We start from the raw sequence: 22,002 nt of genomic DNA on the forward strand, positions 1-22,002 counted from the left end.
ACGGGGCTTTTCTTAGGGATGCAGCCATCAAAGAGGCCAGGGATAAATCCTTTTACCTGCTTATAGAATGGCTTTTGACTTTCAGCGCGAAGAAGGGTGCCGAAGAAACAAATTGCTATGTTTATTTATAACCACAAGCCGAATACGGCTTGTCCTCCAGAGCCCACGTAGCTGCTGCCGTGTCTCTAGGCACGCTCCTGCTGGTGAGTTACACACATACGGAGGCATTTTCTGACCAGCACAACTCCGAAGAAGCGTTTTCGCTCTGCTGGCTTGTACCAAAACCTCTCGCATCCCTACTGCGGCTGCGTGGGACTGCGTGGGGGCTTTCTTTTTGTGCTCGGATGATTCCCAATCCGCCCCTGGCCCCGCACACGGCTTGGCTGAGCCTCGATGCCCGCAGCCGGGTGGCACCGCGGGCTCCTCTACCCCTCGCCGGGCAAAGACTCCCTTCAGCTCTGAGGCAGCTGCGGCCTCGGGCACCTATGAGGAGCATCCTTCATTCCCTTATCCCTCCCTCCGGCTCTGCAGAAAAGCTGGAAAGAGGGAGGGTGACAAATATGTCTTCGCTCGAGGGAAAACAACAACAACAAAACCCACCACAAACCCAAAATGCCTAACATAAGGAGTTTATCCTCTTCGAGTGGATTTTCACTCAAGATCTACCTCAGGGAGGGAAACTGTTCTCAATATCGAAATTTGCATGGCGTGAAGTGTTTTGCTTCACACCTATGGGGCCCGTGGAAAGACACGAGTGACCACGGGCTGCTGCAGCCTTTTCCCTCTGCCTTTCCACGTGGTCCTTTGCAAAGAGGCAAAAACGTTGCTGGGCAGCTGGGCCACCTCCTCCCCTCTGATTGTGTGTGTGTCTCTGCCAAGGGACAGCGGGAGGCCGGCGACCCCGTCTGCGAACTGCAGAAGGGTGCGGATGGTCCGGGAGGGCGGCTGTGTCTTGTCACAAGGTGGATGCTGCCGTTTCTGGGTTGTTTTAGTTGGCAACCTACTGCACTCATGTTACAAATTCAATTAATAGTAAAAGCAGCCTTTATCTGAGGAGTAGGAGGCAGCTGCACACCGCAGGTCATTATCCATCAGCGGAGAGTGTTCAGCATTTAGCAGGGCTGTCGTGTTCAAGACGGAGGGAGGAAAGGCAAAAGCTAATGCCTTATCTCAAGTCCTCCTCCCTCACTACCTTCCTCTGCCCAGGACAGGGAGCGGTCAGGAACCCAGGAGCCTCTCTTGGTACCTCCCAGCCCTTTGGTCCCATGTCGAGACTCTGCTAGCTGTGGCAGGTTGGCAGGACCCACCAAGGTTTTCACATGAGCCTTTAAGGGCTTCTCCCCCACTAGAGAATAGTCCGTCCTCCCAAGTTCAAGAATACACTCAGAAGATCCAACAGGTCTAGCTAAAACCTCGTTCGCCACAGCACAGACCAAAACAAGCTCCTCGGCAGAGTGGTGAACTGGGGTGAACCACCTACCGTCTGCCTAAACCTCGGGGTAAGAAGAAACAACCTATTGATTTAGTCGTTAAAAGAAAATGGGGGGGGTGGGGGGGGTGGGGAGGGGGGGAGATACTTAAAAACAAAACAAAACAAAACAAAAAACCAACCAAAGCAATCCTTTTCTGTACTTTAGGGATGGAAAAAAAAATAGAAGGGGAGGGGAAGCACCTCTTCGTAGCTCAGTGGGGAAAAAGGTCAAGTTACTATTGACAAGTATGTAAAGACATCTTCTAACCATGGGAAAACATGTATAAATTGTTTCGACTCACTGCATTCAAAACCAATGGAAGTGAATTACAAAACTGCACTTCTTGCATTGTTGGACTGAAAGGATATCTATTTATCATCTTATAAGACAGCTCGAACGATCTTTATCTGCTTTGCCCACTTTCTGACCCAAATTCAGGGTTTTTATGGAAAATTGCAGTCAGTTTGATTGATGAAATCCAAAGATGTCTAAAATGGCACCAAAGATCTCCAACTGTGCAGACTCCAACCGAGGGCTTCAATGTTGGCATTGTTCCTACGAAAAAAAGTTGAGAAAACGAGCAAAAGTTAGGGAATTTCTGTTTAAAAACTTCAAATTTCAATGAGGATCCCTAACCTATTATCCCTATTCATGGGGCGGACTGTGTGAACATAAAAGTATTTCCCACACATGGCAAAACAACAACACAAAACCCTTTAGTTTTAAGCCGCGCCATAAACCTTCTTTGTAAAACGCTGAATAACTCTGCGCAGAAAATAAAACCAGTCGTTCCCGTTCAGAAATCAAATCAGTTTAAATGGTATAAACGGGAAGGTCACGAAGAGAAGCGTTTAAAGTTGGGGGGGGGGGGGGGGGGGGGGGGGAGGGAAAAAAAAATTCATCTGCGCATCCGAAATGAAAGAGAGCCTTAATTAAAAATCCAGGGACGCAAAGGAGAACGACTTTTTTAGCCCGCTAAGGGTTGAATCCAGGGTTTGGAGGAGGCAGCCCGTTGAGAGAAGCTCTTTCCTAGCCTTCCTCGTCGGAGGAGGGTAAGCTGGTGCCTGCCACTGAGCGGGAGGCTTCGAAGGGAAACGAGAACTTGCTGGCCCCAGACCCACTCGAGATGTGTCTGTGGCACAGATCCCCGGAGCTTCTCGGCCACGGATCTATTTCTCAGTGGCTCCTCGTCTTGTTCTGGGCCACGTATTATTGTGTAATACTGTCACCTGCCTAATTGTGCTAAATGGCCACCTCCTATTATTAATAATAGCTGGAACGTGGCTCCTAGACATGTTACCAAGGCCGGGAAGCTGATGAATGAAACCCCTACTAGGGAAAATCTTGGTATCTGTCTTCTGTCGCATTACCCACGGGGGCCGACTATAAATCTTCCTTCATTTTAACCACGTTTACCCTCATACTCCTCCAGGCTAGGGATGCTGTGTTAAGATTGCACTGATGTGCCAATGCTTTGGACCAGCTGCTCCTAAATACAGACAAGTCCTTGTCAATTAAGCCATTGAGGAGCAGGGCCTGGGAGCTCTGGGGCATTTTAGCAGGCAGCAGTGTGCAGCCCCAACAATTAGCATCCATTTTGAAGGGACCTCCAGGGCACAACGGCACAGGCAAGGAAGAATCAAAACACCAGGCAACTTCAATTCTGAAAACCGGTCACATAATGATACTGAACAGAACGGCCTAGGAGGAGTGAGCCAATCTTTCTTGGGAAGGAGGTTCACCCTCTCCCCCAGCCAAGCTGTAGGGCCGAGGCACGCCGCGGACCGCCGAGTCAGAGGAGATAAATGGACACATTCATTTTGCCTGTGTGAGCCGAAGTTTCCTTTGGCGGTTCTTCTTTGTAACTCGGTGTCACCTCAAGCAGCTGGTGGCATGCAATGCTCCCAGGATCCTGGCCTTTGGCCCAGGCGGAGCTGGACAAGGCAGTCCGCTCCAAGGAGAAGAGCTGCGATGTCTCAGGTCAGAGAGGCCACGCTAGCAGTGGGACAGGCAGAGCATCAGGAGTTCAGCTGAACAAAACCCCGAGGGGATTAGGGAGCCGGAGGGATCATTAGCGAAGGTGTTTGCTTAAGTCATTAGGAAGCTGGTATCTAGGGGGAAAAAAGGGCTTGTTCCACAAGGCACCTCCCTAGGATCGCCGGGCTGGAAATGCGGAGGATATCACAGCACAAGACTATGTGACCCCTCCAAGTTCAACAACAGAGCAAACAGCACATGCCATTAGGGACAGCAGCCAGCCGGGAGGTAACAAAGCGCGGAGGGCACCGGCAAAAATGTTCCTCTATTAAATATGGAAAAGTATGGGGACAAGGGCAGGGGTCAATGAAAGTCAACAAGAGAGCAGGCTTGATGACAGAAAGAATTTAATATCAAAAATACATAAATCTGCGTGGGAGGCAGCCCCAGAATAGGCGACAAGGAAAACAGCCCCGGAGTCAACATTCACTTGGTAATCGGATCCGAATGGGCAGCGCCAGGTTGTTAACGTTTAACACAAAAGTTAGTGGGGAATAAAGGACGGCAGGGACGGCTCCTTTAATTGTGGGTCCGCCGGGATGATTTCCATATGTCACACTAAATGGATAACGCCGGCTTCTGCCGGGGCGTTCCTTTCTTCCCCACCCCCCAACCCCCCCCATCTTTACCTTCTATCCCGATTATTCCAGATTATTTATTTTTCCCTTCGTCCCTCCCCGCACACCCCGGGGCCGAGACAAAGCTCTGAGCACCGGCGAGGTGGAGAAGGACAGGAGAATGTGAGCGCAGGCTTTCGGGGCCCATGTCTCCCTGGGGCTTCCCTACTGGCTCTACCTGGGGTGTCGCGACTCGCTGCTGGCTGTCGCGACATAAAACGTGATCTAGGGAATAGCTCTAGTGGAAATACGGGATCAGAGGGAAAAGAATTCCTCTCCCGCTTCAGCACTGCGCCAGGAGCCGTCCGAGTCCTGGCGCAGCCTCGATGCTGGGATCGGGTCGGGTCGGGTCCGGCTCGGCTCGGGAGAGTTCACGGACTGGGGGTGGAGGGAGGGGCTCTCGATGAACCGGGAGGGAGGAAGAAGGTCTTCGTGGAGCGGGGGGTAGAGGAGAGGGTCCTCACGGACTAGGAGATTCGGGAAGATGGTCTTCATGGAGCAAAGGATGGAAAGAGCGGATCCTCACGGACCAAAAAGTGCAAAAGAAAAAGCCCCGCGCCCCTGATCAATACGGCAGTGTTTCCGCGCTAGTTCAGGAGGTCAGGCGGGCGTAGACACAGCATGGAGAGTTATTTATGTCAAATCGGGTTATTGTAAACGAAATCCAGCAAATTGCACATAAGCTCCTCGGGGCCGCCAGTGGGCTCGTGGGCAGAGGTCAGTGTCAGTCAGTCTGTCCATCCCTCTGGAGACAGTAATTGTCCGGGGGCTGACACCGAGTCGGGGGCGATAGGCGACTCCATCCATCTCCATCCAGTTATGCCGGCGCCGGGGCCGGGGCTGCCCGCTGCTCGGCGGGTGCGTGGCACCAAGCCACGGCCGGCCTTGCTCCCGGGAAGGCTACGGTGGGAAAGCCAAGGCTCCCATGGGCCGCTCCGGGTGGCGGAGCACCCCCCAGGTTGTCCTGCCATGCCACACACCCCACAACTTGTACCGCGTCTCGCCAGCTCTATCGCTCCCCTATAATCCTTTTATTAATAAGGAAATTCTTCCTTTCTGACAATTTAATAGTCCAAAGTGATCATCTGCGTGACATTGCCCATCCGTCTTCTCAAAAGAGAAAACAAAGAGGATGTTTTTTTCTCCGGGCCTCTCCAGATCCTTTTCTATTTTGAGAGGGGGTCCCCACAATGGGGTCCTTATGAACCATAATGGTTATGTTTATGAAGGCAGCGATACTAGTGTATGAAGACAATTTTATGCCTAATTAGAAAATGATGTAAGTAAGGGGGAGACAAAGAGGGCTTGTTTGCCGTGGCTGGGTCCCCGGCCATCACTCCTGGGGGAACATATCGCCTCTTCTGTGTCTTACGTCCACTATTTTTATAACATCTCGTCCATTAGCTCCTCAAACTGTTTATGATATCGCGGACAGTTAGTAAAACAGCTCAATTTAGCGGTGGATTAAAGCAATTTTGAAACATGTTCCGAAGGGAATCGCACGGGAGGCGAAGAGCAGCCCTCCCCGCTCCTATCCAAGGGGACTTCACCTCTGGGAAGACTCCAATAACTGCGATCCCAGCCCCACTCGATTAAGGGATAATTTTTAATATATATGCAATAAATGTTCACTTTGTTAGATTGAATGACAGACAATAATATCGGCAAATCTTCATATCCATCCATTACCAGCAAATGAGCCTCACAAAGAACATATTTGCTTTTGATTAATTTATTTGCAGACTCTGTTTGATAAAGCAATAACTATTTGGTTAAACTTGACATTCGGTCTTCGGGGGGTTATCAACCCAATTCCCTCTCGTTCGCGGGTGATAATAAAGCTGTTTAAATGGGATTAATTATTAATTGGTTGCAATTAATTTCCTCTCTTCTCCGAGTCGACAAACAATGAGGATCACTCATTCTCAAACAAAAGGAGCATCCTCGCCCCATCCATTTCTATCTGTTTGTTTGTCCGTCTGTCCCACTCCATCCTTCCCTCCTGATTCTTCTACACGGCACATCACTATCCATTCCGAAAAGTTATCTCCGTGCCCTGGTAAGCACAGGCAGATTTTCCACTCGAGAAGAGGGAGAAGGTGTCTGGAACTTCGCGGCCCAGAGGCTACGCAGGAGTGGGGCAGGGGCTGTTGGGACCGAAGCTGGGCAGAGAAAGCTCCCCGGATGGCGGCCAGGGAAGAGGGTCGCTGGAGGACAAAACTCCCCGATTGTGCCGCAGTGATGAATTGCTGTGGGCATGAGGAACGGAGCTCCTCTCTCCCCCTCTCCCTGCCTCTGATGAATGGGCCCGGAGGATAGATAGTCCAGAGTGTGTTATATCTTCATCAAACTGTGAAACCCCTCCCTTTACTAATAATCTGTCACAACTTTACAGAACACACACTGAGACCAAAGGGAAGCCCCTGCCCTGCAGCCTGCCCCTTCCCTCCCCTGTCAGGAAGGGCTTTATCCGGGCAGGGAGCACGAGGGAGGGGGGCTCCCGCCGCCGAAAGCTTTCTGCGGCCTCTGCCCTGCCTCTTCCCCCTTCAGCTGCCCCAGCCGCTCCCGACCGAAGGGCTCTGTCCCCCGGCAGGGGACTCCCTGGCCGCTGAGCCCGGTCCCTCCCTGAGCTCAAGACAGCCAGGGCAGGGCGAGTCGAGAGCACACCAGAAAATCCGCGGCTTTCTCGGCAAGATTTTTAGCGCCGGGATACATGAGAGGTGGTTGAATTCCCATCCCTGGAGTTGTTTAAAAGCCGCAGAGATGCTGAGGGACACTGTTAGTAAATGGCTGGACATAACGAACTTAAAGGTCTTTTCCAATCAAACGATTCTGTGATTCTGTGAGGCCAAGGAGAGGGTAAACTACCCTTTTCCCATGGCCAAATGGAGGAGAAACAACTAAGGCGAAACCCAGTATCCTCCTGCAACAAACGACACCGCTCTTTCCACTAGGATTTCCCTCGGACACAGATAAACCTCCCTTTTCTGTTGGGTATCGATGTTTCGAGTAGATGCATCGTCCAACAGCGATGTCCACTCGTTATCCTACCCAGTGAAAAATAATAATCAAAACCAGTTGCTTCCAAGTAAGGAGAGCAGCGGGAGATGATGCTGGTGACAGGTGACAGAGGCATCCGTGTGCCCGCGGCTGCCTGTAGTCCCGGAGAGCTGCTTGCCTCCTTCTCTGCCTGCATCCCTGCCTGCATCCTTGTCTGCATCCCTGCCTCCCCGCCTCTCTCTGAGGCTCTTCACCTAGAGAAAGGGTCGTTCCGGATTATTCCACTGTTAGCAATAGTCATTGCTCTGCCCGGGAATAGTTTAAGGCGTAAAACTGAGGCAGTGAAAGACATTAGTCTAATGGGGTTTGTCGTGTAGAAGCTGTTGATATTATGTTGTCATTCATCTCATTTAAAGTCCGAAGAAATGCATTCATGAGATTGTTTCTTTATTTTTTCTTCTCCCCCCCCCCCCCCCCCCCCCCCATCCCTCCCCTTTTTCCCCCTTTCTTGCTGTTTTAAAAACATCGCTTTCTTTGGCTGTTTGCTTTAGGGGCTTTTCATCTGCGTGTTTCAGATAAGAAAAGAAATCAGATTCTTTTATTTTTCGATTGGATCCGAATTCCTTTTGATGTTCCCATTTAGTGCCTTTGACTTCTCCTGTGAATGGCAGCCTTTTGTTGCCGTCCCACATGCCCTTTAAGAAATTCTCCCTTAAACGCCTGGTACCCGCTGATGGATCCGTTTTCAAATGGACCAGAAGGAAAATGCAAGGAGCGAGAGGCCCGTTTCCTTAGTAATTGCTCGCGTTTGGGTGAAAATGCAGATATTTTTGTCTGATGTGGGAGTATCGGGAGCAAGAGCATCAGCAGGGGTTTAAAACAAAGATTGTCAGCTGCGGACTCGCTGCACAAGGCGAGCAGCTCGCTTGAGTGCCTTTGGTGTCAAAGTTGGGGTACCCTCCAAAAGCGGGAAGCGACGTGCGAAACTTCCCGATGGCTAGAGCCGGGCCAGAGGAACCCGGGTAGGGTCTGAATTCAGGGCGGCTGCTCCTACCCCGTCGGGGCTGCGACCCTCGGCCCCCTTTCAGGGTACAGCCTCCTGCACCTTTACTTTGGCAGTATCGCTGGGAAAAAGAGTTAACGTTTGTGAGATGTGCATATGCGTACACATTCCTACATGGGTGGGTGAGTGGATGGATGGGTGGATGGATGGATAACGGTGTGTACACTCAGACATTGCTGGCTCTAAAAATATATATATTCGTGCCTCATAAACTACACTTTGGAAGAAGCCACTGTAAAATAAATCCGCTGTCCGAGATGGCAAACGCTCCAAGGCTCGGCGAGAGATGAGAACATCGCATCCAGCCGGGAGCGATGGAAAGCTAACACAGGCACTCCCAAAAAAATTACTTCTCCCCCTCCTCAGTCTCAAATAAGGAACTTTCCTTCCATTTTGCTTCCTGGAGCTTTAAATATGTTTGAAATAATCGGTAAGCGATCAGAAACCGTTTGCAAGGAACGATTTGGAGGTCTGTAGAGCAGGATCTGCTCCCTGTCCCGCTGAGATCCACTCGCTAAGCTGGAGCTCGTTTTTCTCCTCCACGTACGGCACTTTTTTTCTTGTCACTTGCCGGGGATACACCGTTGCAAAATAATTTCCTGACCATTTCCCCCTTTTTTCCTTTTCCTTGTATAAACTCTCTTCCCTTACATCATTATGTTTCGGGACACTGGAGTATAATTAAATGCCACCAGAAATAGCAAAAGGTCGGACACAGGACTTAGAGCTATTGACTTCCACCCAGCAGAGCGCGGGGTTTCGGGGTTGTGACGGGGAAAAGGCTGGGGTGAGCCTTTGTAGGGGACCCGGTGAACGGACACAGGTCTAAGGGATGGCAAGGCTGGAGCTCCCGGCAGGTAGCGAAACCTCAGCCCCTCGCTTCTCCTTTTTGTGTCTCTTCCTTTCCCCCCCCCCCCTCTCTTGGCAAGACACTGCAGTGGCCGACCTGAAAGCATCCCTTTTCTCGTGAGGAGCACTCCAGGACAGATACCTTCTTTCCTTTATGCAGCAAGAGCTAACCAAGGTCCTCCAAGTCATCTATTCTCCAAGGAAAAAACCTCGCATTGCAACGGGAGGTGGTGGGGGGGAGGAGTGGGGGGGAGAGAGAGAAGGGAAAAGGGGGGAAAAAAAAAAATCAAGCAAGATTTTCTTTAGAATACGAAGGTGGAAGAATAGTTTGGGGATATTTGGAAACAAAATTTGTAGCCAGGCTTAATATTTCGATCCTGCAAAGACAACGGCAATAAGAGCAGAGCGAAAGGTGCCTTACTTACGTTTTGGGTGCCTTCCCTTCCGCACTGACCTGCCTCCTGCGCTGTAGATTATTTTATACATTTCTCCCAGATACACTTATAAACAAGTGGAAATTTTGCATCCTACCCGCACCATTTTATACATGATGAGCCATCAGTAATAGGATTATTAAACAAAAACCGTCTGAGGCGCTGGCGTTAACCTTTTTTAAAACGGCTAATTAGGTTTTGCACAGAAAAATTAGATTTAACGTTGCTTACATTGCCTACATTTTCGGTTGATGCCACAGTAATTTGGGGGTGGTGGTGGGGGAGCGGTTAGGACGGCTAGAACAATCGGAAGGCATAATAAAAAATTAACTATTTTAACATATATTATAGGTCCCCCACACCAGGATAAGGCAAAGAGTATTTTCATGATCCAATATTATATATACATAAAACTAATTATCTCCCGCGGCTGCCGCCAGCAATTACGCGGGAAAGCGGAGCGGTGAGGGGCGCCCTCTGGCGGACAGACGCCGCAAAGCGCCGGATTCTCGGCTGCTGCTGCTTCTCGATGCCTTTTTTTGGGGGGTGGGGGGGGGGTGGGGGGAAATGTCATTTCAATTGACCTTCAGCTACAGCCACATTCGTAACAGAAAACAGAGAAGATGTTGATTGTTTGATCTGGGATGTTTTCCACGGAGATAGTTAGGAGAGGCGATAGAGAGTGCTTGTAAAAGGACCACGTTCTACACAAAGAAATCCAATCCTTCCCTTCCCTTCCCTTCCCTTCCCTTCCCTTCCCTTCCCTTCCCTTCCCTTCCCTTCCCTTCCCTTCCCTTCCCTTCCCTTCCCTTCCCTTCCCTTCCCTTCCCTTCCCTTCCCTTCCCTTCCCTTCCCTTCCCTTCCCTTCCCTTCCCTTCCCTTCCCTTCCCTTCCCTTCCCTTCCCTTCCCTTCCCTTCCCTTCCCTTCCCTTCCCTTCCCTTCCCTTCCCTTCCCTTCCCTTCCCTTCCCTTCCCTTCTTCCTCTCCTCTCCCCCTTCCTCCTTCACCCTTTCCTCATTTCCTCCTTCAGTTTCTCCCTTCTTTCAGTCCATTCTTCTTTCCTTTTCCTTTTTCTTTCTTCCTTATTTCTCCCCTTTCCTTTTTTCCTCCCTTCCCCCTCTGTCTCTTTCTCCCCCCACTCCCTCAAAAGCACCTTTCGTACTCGTTTTCTTCCCCACTCCCCCAGGTCGGGCTCGGAGGAACGCGGCAGCCCCTCCCCAAGCGCTCCGCAGTGCGCAGAAGCCAGGCATCCCCTACCCGAAGGTGTCGGGCAGCTGCCGGCACCTGGTTCCATTCGGGTTGTTTTTAACGAGAGATTTCCAGAAATTTCAGCAGTGCGAGGGCAGGAAGGTCAGCAGCAGTCACCCAGCTACGAGGTCTCACACCACTCCTCCCACCGCAGACAGGAGCAGCCTTTCCATCCCTCCTGCTTTGAAAGCACTCGCAGGCAGCCGACCCCAGCTGCTGAAACTCAGAAGAATCTGCAGATAGTTTTTGGGGAAGAAGCTCTCCTTTCATGCCTGTTCTATGCCCTCCCTTAGGTATTTACCACCTAAAAGGGCTGTCAGAGGAGGAAAAAGCCTTCATCTGAAACCAGCAGAAAAATGTTGGCTCTTGGTCTACCAGCAGCATTTATTTCTAACCTGCATGTCTGCTTCTCATCTGTATGGTGGACTGCTTGGTTTGCAGGAGCAAAATGGAGACATCTGCTCCCTGCAGCAGCAGCAGGGAGCAAAATACAGCAGCAGGCACTTCTCTGAGGTTTTTTGAAACATGGTGTTTGGGAGATGGTTTAATGGCCATAGTGGTCTTAGGCTGATGGTTGGACTCGCTGACCTTAGAGGTTTTTCTTCCAGCTGAAAGAATAAAGATACAAAAATATTAAGTAAAAGGGGATCAGTGCTTTAAAAAAAAAATAATCTGTTCTATCAGATAACCTGTTCTATCAAATAATCTGTTCTATCAGGACAGATAGCAAGGTCAGCTGGCAATACGTGAAGGTGCAGTGCTTAGAACACGCCACCCAATGCAACATTTCAAATGGAGCACTGAAAGTGTTCTGTCATCCCATCAAATGCTTGCTAAACCTGCCCTGGAGGCATAAGAGTGTCTGTCCCTTTGTATGGGTTGCTTTTCTCCTACAAAGGCTTCGTGGAATGTCACTTAACTTCCTGATGTCACCATCGAGGCTCTCCATTGTAGAATGACAGAGTTGTTTTGGTTGAAAAAGACCTTTATGATCATCAAGTCCAACCATTAGGTAACTCTGCCACATTCAGTGCTAAACCATGTCCCTCAGCATCACATCTCTGCAGCTTTTAAACATCTCCAGGGATAGAGATTCAACCACTTCCTCAGGGAGCCTATTCCAGTCTTTGAGAACCCTTTCAGCAAAGAAGTTTCTTCTAATATCCAACCTAAACCTCTCCTGGAGCAACTCGAGACTGTATCCCCTCATCCTATCATTTGTTATGTCCATTAGTGTTCAGTCTCTCTAGGACCATGCTTTGTGCTATTACAGCCTCATTTCTTCGGCAGGGAAACTGCTCAGCTTTGCTGTTCTGAGGCTACAGGCTGCACTCAGCGACTCCTGCATTAAACCACTTGGTTGAAATCTAGGTTACATAGAAGAAAGGTGTGATAATGTATGGATATTGTGGGAGGTCAATTTAGGCTTAATACATGTCCTGGCTTGTCCAGACATGGTCCTCTGCTCCCCCTTCTTTCTGCTGAAGGAGAGAAGCAGCATGGAAGATTAGACAAAAGGCTTGGAGACACCCAGTCTGCTTTGGTGGTAAACAAGGTGCATAGGCTTGCTTATGCATGGCCTGTGGTTTCCCAAATTAAAGGTAAAGCAAGCCCTGGCTTCACCTAATATGGTCAGTTTTGGCAAAGTGCCATTCTGATTGGTGAGTCTCTGTGGCCAAAGGAGCCATAAACAAGTTCTGCACTTTGGCCACAGCAACGCTACAGGCTGGGGACAGAGTGGCTGGAAAGAAGCCAGGAGGAAAGGGACCTGGGGGTACCGATAGATAGTGGCTGAAGATGAGGCAGCAGTGTGCCCAGGTGGCCAAGAGAGCCAATGGCATCCTGGGCTGGCTCAGGAACAGTGTGGCTGGCAGGACAAGGGAGGTTATTCTGCCCCTGTACTCAGCACTGGTCAGGCCACACCTTGAGTACTGTGTCCAGTTCTGGGCCCCTCAATTCAAGAGAGATGTTGAGGTGCTGGAAGGTGTCCAGAGAAGGGCAACAAAGCTGGTGAGGGGCCTGGAACACAAACCCTAAGAAGAGAGGCTGAGGGAGCTGGGGGTGTTTAGCCTGTAGAAGAGGAGGCTCAGGGGTGTCCTCATTGCTGTCTACAACTACCTGAGGGGACACTGTAGCCAGGTGGGGGGTGGCCTCTTCTCCCAGGCAACCACCAGTAAAACAAGGGGACACAGTCTCAACTTGTGCTGGGGTAGGTATAGGCTGCATGTTAGGAGGAAGTTGTTTGCAGAGACAGTGCTTTGCCATTGGAATGGGCTGCCCAGGGAGGTGGTGGAGGCACTTAGTGCCATGGTCTGGTTGATTGGATAGGGCTGGGGGATAGGTTGGACTGGATGATCTTGGAGGTCTCTTCCAACCTGGTTGATTCTATGATTCTATGATTCCATAACAATGGAGCCTCCCAACCAAGTTGTAAAGGGGCACATTGTTATTTGGTGAATGTAGTCTTCTGTTCAATATATTCATCAATGAGCTGGATGAGGGCACAGAGTGCATTGTCAGCAAGTTTGCTGATGACACCAAACTGGGTGGAGTGGCTGCCACACCAGAAGGCTGTGCTGCCATTCAGGCAGACTTGGAGAGGCTGCAGGGGTGGGCAGGAAGAAATTTCCTGAAATTCAGCAAGGGCAAGTGTGTAGAGTCTGGCACCTGGGAAAGAACAACCTCATGGATCAGTATAGGCTGGGGATTGACCTGCTGGAAGGCAGCGAAGGGGAAAAGGATCTGGGGGTCCTAGCGGATGGGAGGTTGACCATGAGCATTGCTTTTGTGGCCAGAAGGGCCAATGCCATTTTGGGGTGTATTAGAAGGGCTGTGGCTAGTAGGTCAAGAGACACTCCTGCCCCTCTACTCTGCCCTGGTGAGGCCACATTTGGAGTACTGTGGCTGCCCAGGGGGGCTGTGGCGTCACCCTTTCTGGAGATATTCCAAACTCATTGCACAGGGTTAACCTCCAGAGGGAGTGACCTTGAACCTGACCCTAGGTGGTCCTGGCCCCTCCCCAGGGGTGGGTCTGAACACCACCAGGTGATTCATGGTTAGCCAACTGCCCCTTCCTGTCTAAAGGGCTATAAAAGCAGGGGGAACTCCCTGTTCCTTCTCTCTCCGCGCTCCCTACCTCCCTGCTTACCAGCATCACCATCCTGCTCCTGGTTCACTTTGCTCTACCACGCGGCCGTCACCCACGAGGAGGACAAAGCCATCACCATCAAAATCTGGTTGTATTTATGCATTTTGTGTTTGTTTTCCCTTCCCTATACCTTTGTAACTTCCCTACTGCAGACACCTTTATAAATGTATTGTTAAATTCTTCCTCTTTCTAACTTCCAAATCGGAGTGAGATTATTTATTTGGGTGTGCTTCCCTTTCTCTCTCTCTACCTCTCATTCCTTCTTTTTTTTTTTAGGGGAGAGGGAAGGGCACTCTAAAAAATTGTGATTGTTTCTATCAAATATATTTGAGTCTCTGGGAATTTAAATTACAACTGAGACACCCGTGTGGGCTTGTTTCTGTGTGATCTTGTATAGATGATCCTGCTCTGGTGGAAGAGGTGGCCTGGATGATATTTTGAGGTCTCTTCCAGCCCCTGACATTCTGTGAGAGCTTTACAACTTCTTCTAACTTGAATTTTTTGCAGGTCTCTTCCATGCCATTGTACTGAGCTGTCTAGACATACCCTTAGGCAGGAAGGCAAATGGCAGCTCCAGATCCTTCTTTTATCCAACCCCCACCATGGTTTATAGAAAGGCAAAAGCACTACAGTAGCTTGCCCTCTATGTGACCCAGACCATGTGCTGTCCTCCACAAAATCTGCTGAAGTATCTAAAGCAGACAGATAACTGCATTTTCTCCACAGGCATATAAATCTGTTCTCCATCACTTCAGGCCTTTCTGCTCTGCTGGTGTGTACCTCCCAGCTAACCACTCCTGGCACTTACAGACTTAAGTATCTCCCCCTCGTACGTTCCCAAGAAGCAGAGTCTGGTGGTGGAGCACAGAGCATGCCTGCTTCGCACCTCTACCATATTGTATCTCAGTTTCTTACCTGCAGGCTCCCCCTTCACTAATTTCATCTCAGGCTGTTTTCAGGGACTTCACTGGGACCAGTTAAAAGCTGATAATCAAGTCATTGATCTTCCTGTAGCACTCCTCTGGGCAGAGACAGATGGTACTTAATAGACTGTATATTCCCCAATTTGCAGACTAATATTCACTTAACCATCCAGGAAAGAAACAAAGCTTTTTTTGTACTCAGTCATTATCAATAAATGGAAAAGGTGAATTATGCATATTGTTTGTTATTAAAATGCAGGCCTCTCCTACCTCCAGCCACATTCAGCAATATGTTACAGGTGGAGTACCTGATATCCCAAAAAGCTGGGGAGAGACTTTTTGGGATATCAGGTAGTGACAGGACTAGGGGGAATGGAGAAAAGCTGGAGGTGGGGAGCTTCAGACTGGATGTGAGGAGGAAGTTCTTCACCATGAGAGTGGTGAGAGGCTGGAATGGGTTGCCCAGGGAGGTGGTTGAGACCCCATCCCTGGAGGTGTTTAAGGCCAGGCTGGATGAGGCTGTGGCCAGCCTGATCTAGGGTAGGGTGTCCCTGGGCATGGCAGGGGAGTTTGAATTAGAAGATCCTTATGGTCCCTTCCAACCCTGACTGATTCTATGGTTCTATGATTCTATGGTTCTATGATTCTATGGTTCTATGATTCTATGGTTCTATGATTCTATGACATTTTGAATGGAGCTATGCAAATATGTGGAATAGAAGAGTGCAATATTCTACCTTTCTTCCAAAAATCTGCTCTATTACATTAAGTCTACTGCTGCTTGAGCAGGATACAAATACATTGAGCTTAACAACTTTCTCTCAGTACCTTAAATCTTCACCTACAGTGCAGAAGGTTTATTTCTTTCTTTCTTTGTTATTATTATTATTGAAAGCAAACAACCAAAACGGTCCATTAGGACAGCTAGCCCAGAACCCTGCCTTTGTCAGGTTCATTGCTTACAGCCAGGACCAGTGGCATAATGCAATTAAGTGGCTGTGTACTGTGCAGCATCTTAGGGAAATATATCTGATCATATGTCTGTTTTTCTCTGATAAAAAGGAGCTTGTGGACAGCTCAATGGCAGGATATGGCTGGTCTTTGTGTGTGGTGAAAGCCAGACGTATGGTAAGGATCAAACACCAAATGTTGCCTGCGACTTTATTCACTTGCAAGCAACACTTGGAATAATTTTTATAGCTAAGTGGCCTCTATTTGCCCATTTGCTCATTGCTATTCAGCTGTTACAGTGCTTATTGGATGGGGTTTTGGCCCATTCCTAGGCATGGACATAATTGGAGGGGAAAATACGGACCTGGGGCTGTACTCAGTAATGAGTCGCGGCAGAGTATGCAGACATTCATGCTTCATGTTTCTTATGAAACCATATTATGGTGCTGGTTAAGTGTGTCTGTACATTTGTACTGTTGTGCACTTGCCTCACCAAATTAGGGGTTCATTTAGAGCAAACTTTTAAAGTAAGAGAAATTAAAGGTTATAATGGAAATACATTAATTGCACACAAGTGCAGTGTGCCCAGGTGGCCAAGAGAGCCAATGGCATCCTGGCCTGCATCAGGAACAGTGTGGCCAGTAGGACAAGGGAGGTTCTTCTGCCCCTGTACTCAGCACTGGTCAGGCCACACCTTGAGTGCTGTGTCCAGTTCTGGGCCCCTCAATTCAAGAAAGATGTTGAGGTGCTGGAGCATGTCCAGAGAAGGGCAACAAAGCTGGTGAGGGGCCTGGAGCACAAATCCTATGAGGAGAGGTTGAGGGAGTTGGGGGTGTTTAGCCTGGAGAAGAGGAGGCTCAGGGGTGATCTTATTGCTGTCTACAACTACCTGAAGGGGCATTGTAGCCAGGTGTGGGGTGGCCTCTTCTCCCAGGCAACCAGCAATAGAACAAGGGGACACAGTCTTAAGTTGTGCCAGGGTAGGTATAGGCTGGATGTTAGGAGGAAGTTCTTCACAGAGAGAGTGATTGGCATTGGAATGGGCTGCCCAGGGAGGTGGTGGAGGCACCGTCCCTGGGGGTCTTCAAGAAAAGCCTGGATGAGGCACTTAGTGCCATGGTCTGGTTGATTGGTTAGGGCTGGGTGCTAGGTTGGACTGGATGATCTTGGAGATCTCTTCCAACCTGGTTGATTCTATGATTCTAAGTCTGGGGTATAAGTGGGAAACTTTGGTGACTAGGAAAGCATGTTCCAGTTCTAGCCCACTTATGAATAGCCACCCAGAGACCAGAGAACAGAAAAGGATCAGATCGTTGTCTGAGATGGTTTGTCTTCTCAGTGGGAAATAAGTAAGTGGAAAGAGAGAAACTTGGCCTTGCAGCAATGTATTTCGTACCTGATTGTATGACCAGCCTCCTGTGATGAAAATGATAAACTATATTGTGCCTGTTGTGGGATTATAGTTCTTAGAAAAAGGCCAAAGCAAAACATGTTGTGCCAGGGGAGGTCTAGGCTGGATGCGAGGAGGAAGTTGTTGGCAGAGAGAGTGATTGGCATTGGAATGGGCTACCCAGGGAGGTGGTGGAGTCACCGTCCCTGGAGGTGTTCAAGAAAAGCCTGGATGGGGCATTTAGTGCCATGGTGTGGTTGATTGGCTAGGGCTGGGTGCTAGGTTGGCCTGGATGATCTTGGAGGTCTCTTCCAACCTGGTTGATTCTATGATTCTATGACAGGGGTTCAATATATTATCCATACACACAGAAAACAGATCCAGGCCCATTTTAATTACTTATTTTAACAGTAATTTTCTCATAGAGTCTTTTATAAACACCTGAAAGCAGCAGTGACTTCTTCCTATCCTGACTGTTTCATTTTGAGTGGCTCTTGAAAGTTTATTAGGTAAAAGCCTTCAACCAAATAATTTCCTACCATGTAGTCAAACATCCAGGAGAAATTAATTCCATTCTGATGGAGTCAGGGATTAGAGTATGAATAAGATTTCATTTGGTTACAGCTCCTGTGGAAAAAAAAAAAATCTCTCAGCAGAAGCATCTTTAATTAGTCCAGTAATTATTAAAATAGCAAGAGTAATTTGGATCCTGAGCAGGGAATTTCCCTTATGCTGTGAAATTAACCTCAAATTCAGCAGGAATTGCATGGTTCAAATGTCCCATTGATAAAGGCACTGTAAGTCTAGTGTATGACAGTGGACATGGACAAAAAAAGGGCCTGAATACAGGGTTTGATTTACCTCTATGGCTTCTTGGGTAAGAACCTGGTTTGCTCAGGATAAGCCAGAAGGTGTCTGTTGGTGCTAACACACAGGCTGGATAGTCTATACTGCTAAGTCAAAGAGGACTATGTAGTATGACCAAGTCCAAATGATCAAACAACTTGTGTCCACACTGCTTTCTGGCTCCTTTACAGATCTGCTTTGAGGAAAACTAATGGGAGCAATCTACAGTAGAAACAAGGAGCAAAGTAGGAGCTTGCAGCTCCCATGCAGTAAGCAGGGACATCCCAAATTAGATCAGGTTGCTTAGAGCCCCATCAAGCCTGACTTTGAATGTCTGCAGGGATGGGGGCTCCATAACCTTTTTGGGTAACCCATTCTAGTGTTTCACCACCCTCACAGTACAGAACTTCTTCCTAATGTCAAATCTAAGTCTATCCTTCTCTAGTTTAAAACCATGGCTCTCTGTCCTATTGCCATGTGCCTTTCAAAATAGTCCCTCCCCAGGTTTTCTGTAGGCCCCCTTCAGGTACTGGATCTACCATGACTGCTCACATTCACTTTCTGAATGGTTTTTATCAGACAGCTTAAATTCTCCACAAATTACCCTAGCTACTCCAGGTTGTCACTGCAACGAGAAATGATGGTGTGGAATCACCAGATGAATCTTAATATCCTCCCACCATGATCCAAGGTGGACATAATATCTTCAACATCACTTTATCTAAGGACTGCTGGATGACTACGAGGGATAGATTGCAGGCAGCAGCTAGGAGTCCATGACTTGCCTAAACAGGCAGGACAAAGATCCCTGCAGTCTTTGAAGTAAGATTGCCATTATGTTTTGCAAGGATGTGTTCAAGCAGCCTCATGAAGAGTTGTGATACTAAGGCACGGGGGTGCTGCCATTTATGCTCATCTAATGACCATAGAATCAACCAGGTTGGAAGAGACCTCCAAGATCATCCAGGCCAACCTAGCACCCAGCCCTGGCCAATCAACTAGACCATGGCACTAAGTGCCTCATCCAGGATTTTCCTGAACACCTCCAGGGATGGTGACTCCACCACTTCCCTGGGCAGCCCATTCCAATGCCAATCACTCTCTCTGCCAACTACTTCCTCCTAACATCCAGCCTAGACCTCCCCCAGCACAACTTAAGACTGTATCCCCTTGCTCTGTTGCTGGTTGCCTGGGAGAAGAGACCAACCCCCACCTGGCTACAGCCTCCCTTCAGGTAGTTGTAGACAGCAATGAGGTCACCCCTGAGCCTCCTCTTCTGCAGGCTAAACAACCCCAGCTCCCTCAGCCTCTCTTCACAGAGCTGTGCTCCAGGCCCCTCACCAGCTTCCTCATCCTTCTCTGGACACCTTCCAGCACCTCAACATCTCTCTTGAATTGAGGAGCCCAGAATATAAGTCAGCAGCACAAGAGGGTGAAATTGAGCCTACTCATCCATGGGGTTTTCCTGTAGGTTAAAATATAACTCAAACTCTATTTCATAGAGAAAAAATGTTTGTCTTTTCTAGTTGCTTTTACTTTCAGACTGATAAGCACACTGAATTGTGTGGTGATTTTGTTACCTAGACAAATACCTACAAGGAACAAGTATGAAACCACTAAACTGATTTTCTCTCATGATTTCAAAACAAGATTTCACAGTAGGTCTCTAGAGGCAAGATCTAACCCAAGATTAATCCCAAGTCACCTAAGTGTTTGGTATGAGCCTTAGGAACTTTATTCTTCATAAAAATGAAGCTCCATTTTGATACAAGTTGTTAAATGCCTCTACTCAAACTGATCTCAGCTGATGGCATTGCTCAAAAAGCCTTTAGCAGCTGATAGCAATTGAAGCACAATCTCTGTGCATAACTAATATGTATGGTAGACATAAAGTATTAAACCTGTCAATATTCAGACAGGAAAGGAAAACTACTCACACTGAGTGGAATGAACTGGCTAGGTTCATGACAACAATCTTTGAATATTATGGGTTGAATATAAAAGAACACAGAGAGCAGATGAAACCCCCAATGCAATACTGTATTTCTATTCACAGGGTATCAATGTGCCCCTTTTATCAGTCTTTCAGCATCTGAGGAAGTCGTGATTCGATGGCACGAGTGTTCCATTTTCTGAAGAGCAGATAAATAGCATGAAAGTCCCCTTAAGAGTGGAGGAAGAAATCTTACAGCCCCCCTCACCCCCCAGCACTATTTCTGGTTCCTAGTAAACTCTGCTGTTCTTTGAGAAATACCATTCCTTCACGACATCATGCAACTCTGCATCTGCAAATGCCAGAGATGCTCAGATGCCAACCCCACTGAAAAAGTCCTTCAATATATTAAATGCTTCTCCTAACTACCCTTCTTGTCCCAAATATTATTCACTATTCATTTCCACTGACCTTTTCTGCAGTGTTAGATTGATTTATACTTTCAACAAGGAGAAGCTCAGTGTGAGGGTCTCCACTGAAACTCGATGATTATACAGTAAATGATGAACAGAACTTAACACTACTATTTTGCTACCATCGTCGTTCTCTGCTTTACTGCTGTTGTTATCACCACCTTTAGAGGCCTCAAATGAGGCTATTGAGACTTTCCTGAATGCTGCACTTGCTTGGATGAAAAGATATCTTGGTGTTTTGTTTTTTTTTTTTAATCACAGTATCACCAAGGTTGGAAGAGACCTCATAGATCATCAGGTCCAACCCTTTACCACAGAGCTCAAGGCTAGACCATGGCACCAAGTGCCACATGCCAATTTCCAACTAAAATTCCGTGATGGGCATGTCTTTGACCAACAAAAGAGGACAAATACTGATTTGTTTTCTTATGCTGGAGAGTAGTATCAGAGGTCTCTTCCCAACCCCTATCCTCTATGATTCTACTTTTTTTTTTTTTTTCAAATACTGAATGCCTATTTTAAATTATATTCTAATTGCCAGTGAAAATACTCCAGGAATGCATCAATTTGTTGACCCCTTCCTAAATGTAACATCAACCTGATGTTACAGTTAGAAGAGAGGTCTACATGGTCTCATCTGCATCCTTTATTTAACTCATGAGTGCTTGGCTTCTGAATGATTATTTTCCAGTGATAAATCCTATGATAGGCAAAGCCAAGACAGATAAACATTTGTCTGACACAAGTTTTATTTTACTGCATTTTATTGCTGATGCTCACAGGTGAGAAGAATGAAATTTTGTGGTTTATGCCTGAGGCTTAAAACTGTTCTAAAATAGCCTGATCATATTTAATAGTTAGAAGTGTATGTACACTGCCAGTATGGGACAGAAAGGTCATCAGACTAGCAAATATTATCAATATTCATATCTGTTCTGGAAAAAAATGTTATTGGTTTCTTTAAAGATTGTGATGTCTACACAAATGAAGGCACATTGGAGAAATCTTCTTGGGAATATTTAATTTGGAGAGCCAAGACCTGTTATGGTTACTACATTTTGAGTTCTACAGTTCTGACAGCATCCTTACCTTAGCCATGATAGATGGTGTCATATTAATTGGGTGAATAATTGATGCCCTGGCCCAAAGTCCCTGTGAGTATCAAGAGTGCAAGTTCCATGACTTGCTCTCTCTTCATATTTAAGACTGTTAGCTCAGCTACACCTGATAATAAGGTATATATACCTTATTACATATATATTCTATATATATACATCTTATTTATATACCTGATATAAATTAAGCATTATATATATATATACACACACCTTATTTATATACATGATATAAATTAAGCATTATATAGATATATATATACACACCTTATTTATATACATGATATAAATTAAGCATTATATAGATATATATATACACACCTTATTTATATACATGATATAAATTAAGCATTATATAGATATATATATACACACCTTATTTATATACATGATATAAATTAAGCATTAATATGGTACTGAGGAAAGGCTCATTTTGGGATTACATTTGGTGAACAAGGTTCTGACTTGCTTGACTTGCCTGGTGCCCAAAATAGTTCCAAAAG

The 22,002-nt window shown here is 47.5% G+C and overlaps 1 long non-coding RNA gene across 1 annotated transcript; it reads right to left on the reverse strand.

Moving 5' to 3' along the window:
- Positions 1-1,820: 1,820 nt before the first annotated feature.
- LOC135178504 (uncharacterized) lies at positions 1,821-9,553 on the reverse strand. Its single transcript, XR_010303575.1, has 2 exons — positions 9,464-9,553; positions 1,821-2,027 (listed from the first exon to the last, which is right to left on the reverse strand). It is a non-coding gene; the product is annotated as an uncharacterized LOC135178504 (long non-coding RNA).
- Positions 9,554-22,002: the final 12,449 nt, after the last annotated feature.

The sequence above is a fragment of the Pogoniulus pusillus genome, chromosome 9 (genome assembly GCF_015220805.1).
Source record: "Pogoniulus pusillus isolate bPogPus1 chromosome 9, bPogPus1.pri, whole genome shotgun sequence".
NCBI lineage: Eukaryota > Metazoa > Chordata > Aves > Piciformes > Lybiidae > Pogoniulus > Pogoniulus pusillus.